The 13,288-nt window shown below is 38.8% G+C and overlaps 1 protein-coding gene across 1 annotated transcript in view; it reads left to right on the top strand.

Annotated features, from left to right (window-relative positions):
• Positions 1-13,288, top strand: part of THADA (THADA armadillo repeat containing) — a gene marked incomplete at its 5' end in the record, with an annotated part of 153,336 nt that overhangs the window by 78,693 nt on the left and 61,355 nt on the right. The gene's annotated exons all lie outside the window — the stretch shown is intronic.

Raw genomic sequence — 13,288 nt, 5'->3', positions numbered from 1 at the left:
TCAAGTTGCAAATGTTCTCAAACTTACCATGTCCAGCTCTCAAATTATTACAGCAGTAACTTCTTGGGTTTTTTTCTCTCAAAGTGCAGTAGCCTATCAGATTTCCTCAGAAAGGGAGATGTTTTTAACCACCATGGCCTTTAACACTTCTTCCATCAACTCTCTGACTAGTTGAGTCTTGCTCATGTTTTTCTATCAGCCTTTTCCTTTCAGAGGAATTAATGTTCCATCCGAGTGTTATCTTTTAATTCAGTTTTATATCAGGGGTATTTATAAAGATTGAATAGGGCAACAGGAAGAAAGGCTTAGAAGTTGGCAGTCGTACATTTTTTCATTCAGTCAGTACAGGAATGAGGCTTGTAATGGGGTTATCTACGTAAAGAATCCCTGGGGTTTTACACAGACAATTTTGTTGAATAGAATTACAGCACCATGATTAGCCACAAAAATCCTCTAAACAGTTGCAGTGTTGTGATTATAAGAAGCATAAAGCACTTCAGAGGTGTCCCTGGACGCCATTCAGTTTTGGTGCTGTGAGCAGGAGGTGTTGTCACAGACCTGAATTAGACAAACTTGATTTGGGTCTTTTTTCTTTAATTAGCCTGTTTTCCTGTGAATAAAATGGGTTATTTTGGGTGACGAGTACAATATTTTCACGGTTTGTACAGTAACTAAAACAGAGGTGCTGAATTTCAGGAATTCTTTCATTTCTTTCATGGTTTATAATACAAAACCTTCATATTCAGTATTGCTGCTGTATGGTGCACAATGCTGTCTGTAGGGCATCTCTTCACAGGTTTATGTAGTGAACACTGTAATGTCACCAGTAAGTATTTTATTTTTACCTTTTAACTTGTTTAACAAAAACCTTTTACTCTCTTGTTATCTGTAACTAGAAGAGAACTCATCCTCCTTAACATCAAGTAAAGAAATTTATAAATAGGTGGACTCCCTTTTTGCAGCTGGTTGCTAATTTTTAATGTATTGTAAGGCCGACAAGACTGATCAAGTGCACAGAAAACATGTAACGGTGTTTGGAGAGGGAAAGAGGGAACTTGGTTTCAAATAAAGTTATTTTGTTTTTCCAAGTGCAGTTAAACCATGGAATTGTGTGGAATTTTAGTAGACTTCTAAACTATCTCTGTGGATTCCCTAACTTCTGACATGTTCTTCCTAGTTCATTTTGTTGTCTTTTTTTGCCAAATTGAAACATTTTTAACGCTTGAGTTGATTTGAAGCAGTCATACTTCATACTGTTGTATGTGCTTTATTGTGGTTCTAGTTCTGTAGTAAATTTTACAGCTAAAAAATGAGAAGGTATGCAGCTTTATGGGATGATTCTTCAATATAAACCATCGATCCCCAGCATAATCTATTGATAACTAGTGGATACTTTGTGGTCAGGATTTAGGAAAGGGTATGGAACAGACACCTCTAGGACTCTAAAAGGTTGCAACACTCTGATAACGGAGATGCACACAAGATCTGTGTGATGAGGAGCCATTCAGTGTGTGGCACCTTTTAGCTGCTTTGTATCAGAGACTATGAACAAAGTACTGGAAGCATGAGTGAGGGTAGTGGTGCCTTCCACTTGTCTCTGTTCTGCCAAACTGAGACTGTGAAGTGACTTGAAACCACAAGCTCTCCCTGGATTCTGGTTTCGCTTATCTAAAGGTAGTAAAATGAAGTGTTTAATCTGTTAACTAAAGAAACTGTTGATTTTAGTGGGTGATGTTGCAATTGCAGCCGCTGGTAAAATACAAAAGTGACAGGACTGTGGAGTGGTGGGTGGAGGTGAACACAACCAGGATCAGATTGCTGCTGATTGCAAAGTGATAATACAGTGAAGAACCCATTGAGATACTCTTACCACTTTTGTTTGGTGCTTATTTGAATGAAAAAGGGTATGAAGTATCCTGATAGTCCCTTCCATCACTGATGCAGGGTGGTTTTCAGCTGCTTTGAGCAAATCTGGCATTTAGTGAGATAGGTGCCTAGTTGTTCTCACTGGCAGTTTTGAGGACTTAATGCTAGAAGAATTTGTGTTGGCTTGTGCTCTGCAAACAGCTTGTGTACAGCAGTCCACATGCAGCTGATCATCACTAGTCCTCTGGCTGCCGGGTGTTGCAGCTGCCACAGATCAGCTCGTGGTCCTCCTGGAGCCGTTTCAGCAAAAACAAAGAAGATTTAAATATTTGGATATTACTTAAATTTATGTATTTCAATTTGATGTGACTGAAGGGAATGGGGAGCTTGCTTTCATTAGAAACCTGGGTAGGATGTTTGAAATTGTTAAACTTCAGTAGGATGTGGTGTTGAAAAAGTGGTGGGCATGGTAACGTCTGCCATTGGCACCAGTCTGTTCAGAAGGCAGCAACCTCTGTGCAGTTCAATATCCAAAGCTGAGCAGAGGGTTAAGCAGCTTTAAAAAACTATTCTTAGAGACAGTGAGACAGCTGTACTCCTCTGGGATAATGAAATCAAAGGCAAGCACGTGCAAATGTTGGAGAAGGTGGTCTTGAGTAAGGGAAAGTGTTGGAAGAACTTGCTTTTCAAAAAAATCTTTTCTACCATAAAAACTTTTGCTGTTGACATTCCCTTATGTCAAAAACATATCAATTGCATGCAAGTGGAAGAGAGAAGGGAGAAAAATAACAATAAAGAACAGATCTTTCTGACCAGCTTCTAATTCCTCTGAAGAGCCCCAGGAAATTTCATCTTTTTACTCTGGACATTGTCTGTTACTGGTGAATTCACAAAGGCGGTGTTCATCTGCTGTGGTGCTGCTGATTGTAAATCAAAGTGCATGATCTTACTAGAGCTCAGAAAATGTTTGATAGCTTTGAGTTTGGCACTTGCTGCGATAGCGTAGGATGCTTGTTTGTCTGGGGAAAAAATCCACAAGGCGATGAAGCATTGTCACTAATTAAAATCAGAAGGAATAGTTGAGCCATTTGGGGGAGATGTAATCAGCTGACTAGTGAGATTAAACTTTGGGAACAAAAGGCAAATACATTGCAGGTAGAATTCCAAATGTTCAAAGCAGAGATGCAAAATTCATTAATGTTACTCTCTGGTTATGCAGTTAGCCCGTTCCTTGCCCTTAAGTTTACCTTGGCTGGGGCACTTGCAGTTAAATGGCACTGTGGAAATTACTGGAAAACATTAACATTAACTTGTTATTGTAAGCTGACATCATGCTGAACCTGATGGGAAGTGAAAATTTATAAATAGCTTGTCCATATGTGTGAGGCAAAAATCTGCTGATCTTCAGCAGTAGCGTGATTCATGTATTTGTTGTAGTTTAAACTTCATCGTGAGTTTTCTATGTTTCTATGAACTTCATAGTTTCGAAAGCTTTGAAGATCAGTGGTCCAACGCTGACAGAGCTCTGAGGAAATACTGTTGATATTTTCTGTGCAGTTTTGGTGGTACAATCTACATCATACTGACACTTCGGTATTCTTCCCTCTGTGTTTTCTGGAGAGCCAAGTGCTTCCTAAAAGAATACTTAAAGCATAATTTTGTCATTTCTTTCTCCCCATGTAAATTCTCATGCACATGCCTACTATCTATGAACTGGAACTTAGAGGATCTGAATTGTCTGCCTCTGAGATGCACCCTTCGTATATTTAAAATAAATCACCTAATCTCTGTTTTCTTGCCTGCAAGACTTTATTCTATAATCTTTTATAATATGGGAGAGGGGGGGCATACTGAGAAACAGTATGTGATTGCATAAGTAAAAACTTTATTTCTACATCATTCATGGAAAATAAGAGGTGTTGTGTATTTCAGGGAGCCAGTCCTCTTTCCTCTCAGATGATCTTCCTTGCTGGAAAGTGGCTGTATCCACATAACACCTGTGCTGAACAGTGCTGCCATGTAGTAGTACAATGAGACTGAAAACACAGGAGGGCTGTTTGGTTGAGGATTGTCTTTTCCTTCTTATATTACAGCTAAGTGGGATCCTTTCACACAAATTTCTAGATGTTACTGTAATAAAAGAAGAAAAATTAAAATGAAGAGTTTGCATTAAATGCACCTTCCTTTCTCCTGTTGTCCTATGTACTGCCCTGGTAAAGCTGAACTCGTTATTAATGTTTACACTTGGAATTCAATTTGAATATCTGCAAGTTAAGCCCACCCATCAGTTATGCTGTCTAGACATAAAGTTACTTTTATTCCATGTTTCAGTTGTATGTTCGCTTTTATAGGGATAATTTTGACAGAGGAAAATTCTTGTGAGTTCTGCTTGCATTCAGCTGTGTTGCTTTATGTCAGAGGAGTTTGGCATTTGAGTTCTGGGTCTGGGCACCAACATGAATGGTGTTTGATGTATCTGCATAGCTGCAGGCCCCAGTGTCCCCCTTGTTACCTGCATCTAACTGTGTGAGAATTTTCTTTAAGGGAGGGACGTTTTCCCTTTTGTTTACACTCAGAGAGGTGGAAGAGCAATCAATCTTACATAAGTTCAGTAGGCTTTGTAATGTTGGCTTACAGCTCAAACAAAAGAGTGCAGTTGTTAATATTGAGTTCCTCAGTGCAGATGGAGCCATAAGCAGTGACAAAATGCTCGTAAATAAGCAGCAATGGAAGGGAAGTTGATCCTCATGCACAGAGACATGTACAGTCACAGGTTATGACTCACAATGTACTAATGGGGAAAAGCTTTCAGAAGTTGTAATACAACCTTGAAAGACATCACCTCTTTTTTTTTTTTTTTATTACCATGTTTATAGCTAGCTGCACTGGGACTTTTCATGTGTCAAGTTATTCCTCAGACTTTAAAAATACTTAATATTTTTCTTTTGTTTGAGAGAGACTTGTATGTATATTTTCTCTTCTGGTAGTTTAAAATCATTAGTTGAGAGAAGTAAATAGTTCTCTGTAGCTACAAGTTTTACTTTATTTTGTAATGTGAATTTGGGAACTAAAAGAACCAAATTGATATAGCTTAGTTCTAATTATTTTCTCAGCTTGTGTGTTAATGCAGACATTCCCGAGGCAGAAGATCACCTCTGCTGAAACCAGCAGAGCTGCGGGGTCAAGTGGCAGTGTACTTCTGAGCACTCTTGATAAACATGTTCGTACTACATCTCTTACCGTGTCAGCTTCTTTGTGTCAGTGGGGTAGCTGACAATATTCCTCCTAACTGTAAATATCCCTCAGTAAACAAGAATGTGTGCCTTGGTCTTTTATTTGCATTTGTTTCTTTCATGTGGACATGTGCAGGAGAGCTGTTATGAAGACATAGCCTGGGAAAAAATAATTTCAAGTTGTTTCACTGCCACCCCCAAAAAAAAGGAAGAGGAAAAAGAAAGCTGGGGTATGTGTGTGTGTAGCTTTATATCCTTTGAGGTAGCTGGATTAAGCCAGTGAGGGATGGGTTTTTAGGATAGCAGAGTATAGACTTGGAAGAAGAGACTTCATTGTATCCTTCCCGCTGTTTGTTCTGATCAGAAATACAGGCTGAGGACAATTCTCAACTGCTCCCAGCAGTCTGGTATGTTCATTTCTCTAGACTTTAAGGTTTTGGTTACATGCTGTGGGAATATAATAGGGATGTTTGCAGAGAGTGGAAATGCCACCAGCTCCACAGTAGCCTCTTTCATCTCTGCTCAGGCAGGCTGGTTAGGAGGATGTGTGTGAGACCCACCCAGATTTGCCTTCTCTTTCTTTGACTCGTCAGGCAGATTTGCCTTTTCTTAGCAGTGTCTGCTTACTGGGGATTTCTGTTTGCTCATCAGCCAGTCCTTCTGTTGGGTTGCTCTGCCCAGCACATGTACCTTTAGCTGAATGACAGCTTAAAAAGTATCTTAAATCCTAATGATAAAAAAGTCCTGATAATGGTAAAGTCAGACGTCATATTGGGTTTCTGTGTGAATAAGCAAACCGTGTACTTCTAAGAGAAAATTCAGCTGGGTCTTCCAAGTAAAATGAACCTGATGTTTCCTGGCAGCAAACTTCTCATTGTTTTGTTTTCTCCTAATGAAAATTTTGAGTCACATACACAAATTTAAGCTGCAATTCAAGTTTCATGTTGACTAAAACAGGAAGAAAAACCTGGAGAAAAACCTAATAAAAATTGTATTGCAAGAACTTTGATCTGTGAAATTTCACATTTTTTGGGCTTGTCTTAGGTAAAAATTGGTTTATCTTAAATGTGATGAACACATTTTTAATTTAATGGATGTTTTTTCATATATGTCTGTCACTGAGAAGAAAGCAACTTTGCTATTTTCAGCATCTTCTAACTTTCATCAGTTATGGCACATTCATAATTTTCAGATTATTAAGTAGCTGTGTTATTCTTGCTGAGTTGTACGGAGTTAACTGGTATTGTATTTTTATTCATTAATTTAGATGTTTTCAAGCCTTTTTTTACTTCTTAATCAAAACATGCTTGCCTTCATTTTAATCAAAACAACTTTTAATTAATGTGTAAACCCAGCTTCATGAATTTTGGTGGATATATTTGGAAGAAGGATTCAAGTGCCGTAATTTTTCATGAATAATAAAGCAAAACTGGGTAATTAGATGATGAAATGTGCTGACAGAACAAAGCTAAAATTCTGGAAAAATTGAATTGCGAGCCAGCTGTTGCTTTAAAGAAAGAAAAAAAATTTATAGTTTTCATAAAATTATTTGCAGACAGAAATAGTTGAACTTCAGACTGAGTTTATTAGTTCATACAAAAACAAATTTAAGGAAGCAATATTCATATGCAATCATATAATGTATCTCTGGCAGAAATAGTAATCTGATCTGTTAGTTGTGGAACTACTATTATGTAATGAAAGACTTATAAGAAAGGAAATTGTAGGAGCAAAGGGGGTGATGCCTGTAATAATTTTGTATGTATAAATGATCTAGGACTGTGAGAAGAATGATGGCTTTTCAAACACATCTGTTTGTGGGTGACAAGAGAATTGATAAACACTTGGAATTCCTCTTCAGTATATTGCCATTTAAATGGGGAAATAAATTCAGAATATTTACTCTCTCCCACAAACACTGGATAGAAACTTCTCTCATAATTAAATACCTCAGGTGAAGAAAATCCTTGATGACTGTAATAGCACTGATCTACCCACAGAGTTGCTAAACCTCAGTGTGGCAGAGTCTGGGTCATGAGGATGCAGGGCACAGGGTGCCACCAGCAGTGCCCAGTGCAGCACCTTTGTGTCCCCTGGTTCTGGACTCATTTTAAACTCTGCAATATGCATGGTGGCTTTTGTCTGGGAGATGAGCATGGACTGCAGGCACCGTGTTCATGCCATACTCCCTGGTGATAAAGCATTGTATTTCTTTTCCACAAATACAAATTTTTAACAGAGCAGGGTGGTAAGCAGATAGTTACAAACGCCCCTATCTATTTTTGTGTGGATATCTTATTGGAAAACTGGGGATGGTAGCTGAAGTTTTTAGTCCCATTGTAATTATCACACTGGCACTTGTCTTCTTTAAGAAAAAAAGGGGATTTTAAGGACTTGTTTTTCCCTGGAGCTAATTATTGTAACTTTGAACTTTTTATCATACTAATAAAAATGCCTTCACCTGTCACAGCAGCTTGCCAGTTTTTATCTACATAGTTGTAGTAAAAAAAAATTGGAACTTAATTTCAGAATACAGAGATAACTTGGCAGTTGTTTTTATCGTAGAAGAAGAATAAAGTTTTATCTGCCTTTAAATGAGAGAAGAAAGGAAAAACTGCGTTTGAGGTTTTTTTCATTAGCATGTTAATACTCAGGCAAAAGCTTTTGATGGAACAGTTCTGAAAACCCATGTTTAGCTTAGTAAATCTTCTTACTGCTGCCATTTTGCAAGTGCCCTTTTTTTTTGCCTTCCCATGTTACTTCAACCTTCATAGCTTGGTGAGTGGCATATTTTGGAAAGCTCAGTATTTACACAGTGTTTTCTTTCAGCTGCTGAAACATCTGTATTCTTTGTATTTTTTTAGGGAGTTAAAGGATCTGTGTTGAGGATGTAAAGTTTCAGGTGATGTCAGTTTGGTTTCTTGGTTTGTATTTTCTTTTCCCCCCAGTAAGCACTGAAATGAACACTGGGAGCATTGTTGCAGTCTTGCACTTAGGAATGTGAATATTTGTATTGTATACTTCATTTCATCCAAACATAGCTGAGGGCATGCATGAAAAAGTTTTTATTGCTTTGGGTCATCTTAAGGGGAGGAAAGCTTAATGTTGCTACTTCACCGAGAAGTGTGCAACCGTATAACCTCCTGTTTTTGGAAAATCTCACTGTTTGAAAAAGGCACTTGGTGCAGCAACATGCTGAAGGCTGTGCTTTCTTTCAAATGCAAGCATGTGCTCAACTACACCAGGTATCCACCTAATCACTGTTTTATGTTGGAAATTAAAAGTTTGTTATGAACTTCAGAAACCTTAGTTTCTCCCATAAAATTACTGCTAATGCTACAAAATGTTGATTTTAATTTGTTCTGTGTCATGCTAGATCAACTTTGTGGCTATTGAAAGGTTGTGCTATATTTGCAGTGTCTCTATATGTATGCAGGAGAACTCTTGGCATCAAAAAAAGTTTGCACTAGGTAAGTTTTGTGTTTGATAGTTTTCCTCCGTCACTACGTTCCTTCATTATTTTAATTGTGTCCCAGCAATTCAAGCTGATATAAGAGCTGCTAAAGATAATGATCTGCTGCATATCATATCAAAGTTAGTGTGGGGGAAAAAATGTCTCTTCCTGCTTCTCATGATTTATATTTTTGACTTAGCTGATGTCTAACCATTTAAGTATTTGGGGTTTTTTTTTTAAAAAAAAGCAATATGCATTTTTTTTCACTTAATCATCTAAAATGAACACTTGGAAAGTAGCAGATGTTATGTTTTAAGGCCTTCTTGGGTACAAAGAAAACACTCAACTTTCTCATGTCATGACAGAGCAACACAGAAGTCTCAGTGTTGCATCTGAAAGCACGCTGTTGGCTGGGGGATGGATGTGAACAGGACAGAAGGATGTGTGTCCTGATAGACCAGCAGGGAACCAAGCCGGCTGTTTCTTTTTTTCCCGTCCCTCCCCCACCCTTCTCTGCTTTTTCCCCTTTCCTTGAGGCTTCTACAGCTGAAAAACCAGGGTGAAACATTGACAACTCCAAGGAAGGTACTGGAAGTTGGGAGTGGCTGAAGAGCAGAACATGGCTTTATTGGCATGCTGAGTCCTTGGGTTTTGTTCATTAGGATTGTACTAGTTTGAAAACAAACCAGTGGGAGGTACCAAGTCAGAATAACAATAGGGAAATGAAAAAAATAAAGGCAGAAAACACTGGGTTAAACTGACAGAGTCAGGATACAGCCTGACACCCTGTTAGGGTGGTGGTAGCAGTCCAATAAAATGGTGGCTGCAGTCCTCTTGAAGTGATGGTGGTTCTGTTGAAGCAGTGATGCCATAGAAGGGTCCGGTCTTCCTCAGAAGGTCCAGTGGTGGCTGTGTAGCTCCTGTCCTCTGGGAATCCAGTGGAAAGGGTGTCTGTGGTGTTTGGAATCTGATTATATTCAGGATGGAATGCTTGGTTCCTCCCTCTGGGTGGAGCATCTCACAATGGGATGATGAGTCATGAGGCCAAGTGTTGATGCGCTCATTAACAGCAAGATAGTCTGGGGGGAGGAGGCAAGGAAACACTGCCCCCCTGGTTTCAACAGCTCATGAGGATGGTAATAGAATACACTGCAACCCAGGACAAGGATATAGTGTCACACCTGGGCTGGCTTGGCGGGGTTTGTTTGTTTTTTTTCTGTGTTACTTTGCACTGAATAGTTGGTACATGGCAGGTGGTTTTACCTGCAGCATCTTAGGACATGCTGGCTCAGAGTTAGAACCTTGTGGGCTGAGTAGTCTCAGAATGATCCATCACTGGACACTTGCCCATCATCACGTATCAAAATATCTGGACTTCCCATGGCTTGCACTGTTTTAACAACCCTTGCCCAGGCTGATAGACTGTCTCTGCTGTTCTGTTGGTGGAGCAGCTGGATAGGCTGTTCAGGAGCCAGGATAATAATCCAACAGGGGAGGAAAAGGTTTCTGGGCATCCATGAACTCACCGTCTTTAATGCAGCATTCCGCAGAACTACAGACAGTACCTTTTCTCAGTGAAGTGTTGTATCTATTAAAAAGAATCACTGTCAGCCAGTAAGTCTTCATAAACCTTCCTCCACAGATAGTGCAAATCTTTGGTAAAACTAACTTTAAAAAAGAAAAAAAAAATCATTAATATATTGCCTTCATGTAATAAAAAACCAATGCCACATACACAAGGAACACCATGACCTCACTGCATTTATGCGTGAGGAATTTAGCAGAGGCTTTTAAATCATGTAGTATTTTGGACTTGAGGAGAGCCATGCGCTGGAAAGCCTGTCTATTTTATTATTTATATCAAACAGTCTCATAAAACTTGCTACCTGCTCATGCAAACATTGCCCGGCTTGTAGTCTTAGATCATGGAAGCCACATGGAAGCCAAAGAATGACATGTCACAGGTGATGTAAGTGAAGAACTACCAAGGCTAATCTATACATTACTTGTTTGGTTACCTCTGGTTTTAGTTTATGTAAAGTAAGGCTTTGTATACAACGTGCTGATTTTAATTACAATTTCCAATTTAGCTAAGGCATTCTAAAATCTCGTGCTGAAAAAAGAATTTCTTTGGGGAAAGGTTTCTAGGTGTCTAAAATTTGGTGAGGGTGCCTGAATAGCTGATAGAGGGCTTGCAGTGAAATACCAAGAAAATCAGGATTTTGTTTATATCAAAAAAAAGTCAGAACAGGCTAAATCATAGTTGAGCATTTTCTCTGATGGATGCCAGCACTTTGCACGAGTGCATAAAACTCTTACGTGAGTTGCACCTTCTAATTCTGCTTCTTAAATATGGCTCGTGTCCTGTGATTTTTACCATCTGAATAGTATTGAAAGAATGTGGTTCATATAGAGAATTAACTCCAGAGGAGTTTTGGTTGCACTTTCAGTACTGAATTTCCTACCTGGACAAATTTAAATCCACCAAATCGACCTCTGTAGTATACACAGTTCTTTCTCTTTCAAGACCTTTAGCTTGAACTAGCGGACTACTTAAGTTTCCTCTGCCTCTACACAGAAGGCACTTTGAGAGTTGTTTTCAAAGAGATTAAATTAATTTAAGCTTCTAGGGAAAAATATGATAGCTCCTTCATAACTGTGAAACAGATTTTATATTATTGCTTAGAGGTAAATCCATTGTCATTCCTGGAAATGAACATAAGCACAGACGAATAAAATTGGAAAGGTTAAGGCACCAAATGGTTTTCAATTAGCAGAGGATATAAAAAGCAGTAAGAGCTTCTGCATAAATATTATTTTCCATTTTTGTTCTTTTTCTTCTGTCGTGTGTATGACTTAACAGGGGTTAAGGACAAGCCACAAAAAATATAGAGTAACTATTAGTAGTGGCAGCTTAGTACATTGGTTTTCATGAAGGTTAATTTGAGTAGGTACTTACGTAAACCATTTTAATAAGCAAACACTTGCACAGGCAAGAGCAGACTAAAGGAGAGGACTCAAGGTAGAGATGTCTGGTGACACTTTGAAATGTTTGCAAGCTTGTGCTTCTGCAAAGCATTTTGTAGAAAAAGGTCAAGGTTCAAAAAGATCTTGGAAAGGCCATCTTAGAAAAATGCTATCAACAAAATGATGTTCAGTTCAGAGGACTTAGGAAGATGTAAAAAAAGACAAAAAGACAAGCTACTTCTCCAGGATGTGTCTTGCCTACAGAGCACCTGCTAACAAAGGGAGATGGGAGTTTATTTCATTGTTCCTGTCAAAGGGCCCCGGTGGGATCTCTGTGTTTAATAAGTGCCTCACTAGGAAAAAATCTGGACTGACTGAACAGTGTTCAGAGAACAGTTGTTTGCTGTAGGGGCAGGGATGGGAGCAGACAAGAACACCTTCCCTCAAGAGCTTGGATTTTGAGGGTGAAAGACTAGAGGAGGTTGCATACAAGTGTTCCAGAATCTGATTTCTTGGCTGCTTTCAGGATTAGGACAGTCAGGCATTTGTTTCATCCAAGAATGTTTAGACCCTGCCTCAGTGTTTGTATGGATTAGACAGTCTCTTGACATCTCTTCTGTTTCTGTGCTTATTTGAAACAACTGCAGCTGTTTTTCCACTTGAATGATTTTACAAAAAACTAAAACAGATGAAATTGTGTCAAGTTAATGCTATGTGGCAGTGCTTGTATTTCCAAAACAAGCAAACAAACAAAAAATTATAACCCCTGGAGCAAGTGACAGCTGGAATGTAGAAAATCAAGATCTGAGATCTAAAAATCTGGATACAAAGGTTTTTCTTTTCCCAAAGTGAAGTGAAGGCCCAGCTTGATCCATTAGTCATTAAATTGTCACTTTGCAAGTAGGAAGTGCTAATACTCTCACATGTCAGGACTGTTTCCATATAAAATGCTCACAATATGTATTTTCAGAAATGGTCTGGTAATACATCTTTAAGCTTCCGAAATTCTGCACATGGTCAGTTTCAGTAAATAATGGGGGATGTACTTTTTCAATTTGCATAGAAGCCCTTTCTGTAAATGTAACTTATCTATGTAAGTGAACAGCCTTTCAAATTTTGAGGCTGTAAGGCAAAGTGCCTTATGCTGAGCAAGATCTTCTCCATTAGGCTTCACTACTGCACCATGCATTTCCATGTGTTTCTGTTTAGAAATTAGCTTACCTAGGTGATTGCTGTTCTCTTATGTGTGAATGGGGAAAGTTAAACCCAGGTGGGATGATAGGTGTGGTGTCACTTGTGTCGAGTGTGTGTCACATGCAGGATGGGTACTACAAGGGGCTGGTTTTGCAGAGTCCCTCTCCACTGTACAGTTGGTATCAACTTTCTTACACTACCCAGTATTTTTATTTCATGCTTAGATGATGATACTTTTTTTTTAACAAATGTTTTTCTTAATACTTTTCTATATATTCAGTGCTACATGAAAAAACCTGTTTTCAAATAGCAAAGGAGGGTCTCTGAGAACCTACATTTTTTGTTCTGTTAACTGCCTGAGCAGAAAGCTACAGATCTTGCTTTCTATTCTGGTACCTTGAATTCTTCCCTTCATCATAGCTTGGACATGTCTATTAGGCTTTTACATGAATTCTGGAGGAGAAAGTGCAGAACTCCAGTACCAGGAGCTCAGTCTGCTCAGTCCTTTGAAAGGGAAGGTGTGAGCATCTCCCTGCTCTGTGAAACCCAACTGCCCATGGTGTTTGACTGGGGC

This window comes from Coloeus monedula, assembly GCF_965178545.1.
Source record: "Coloeus monedula genome assembly, chromosome: 2".
Taxonomy (NCBI): domain Eukaryota; kingdom Metazoa; phylum Chordata; class Aves; order Passeriformes; family Corvidae; genus Coloeus; species Coloeus monedula.
This window is presented reverse-complemented; position numbering and strand designations above follow the sequence as displayed.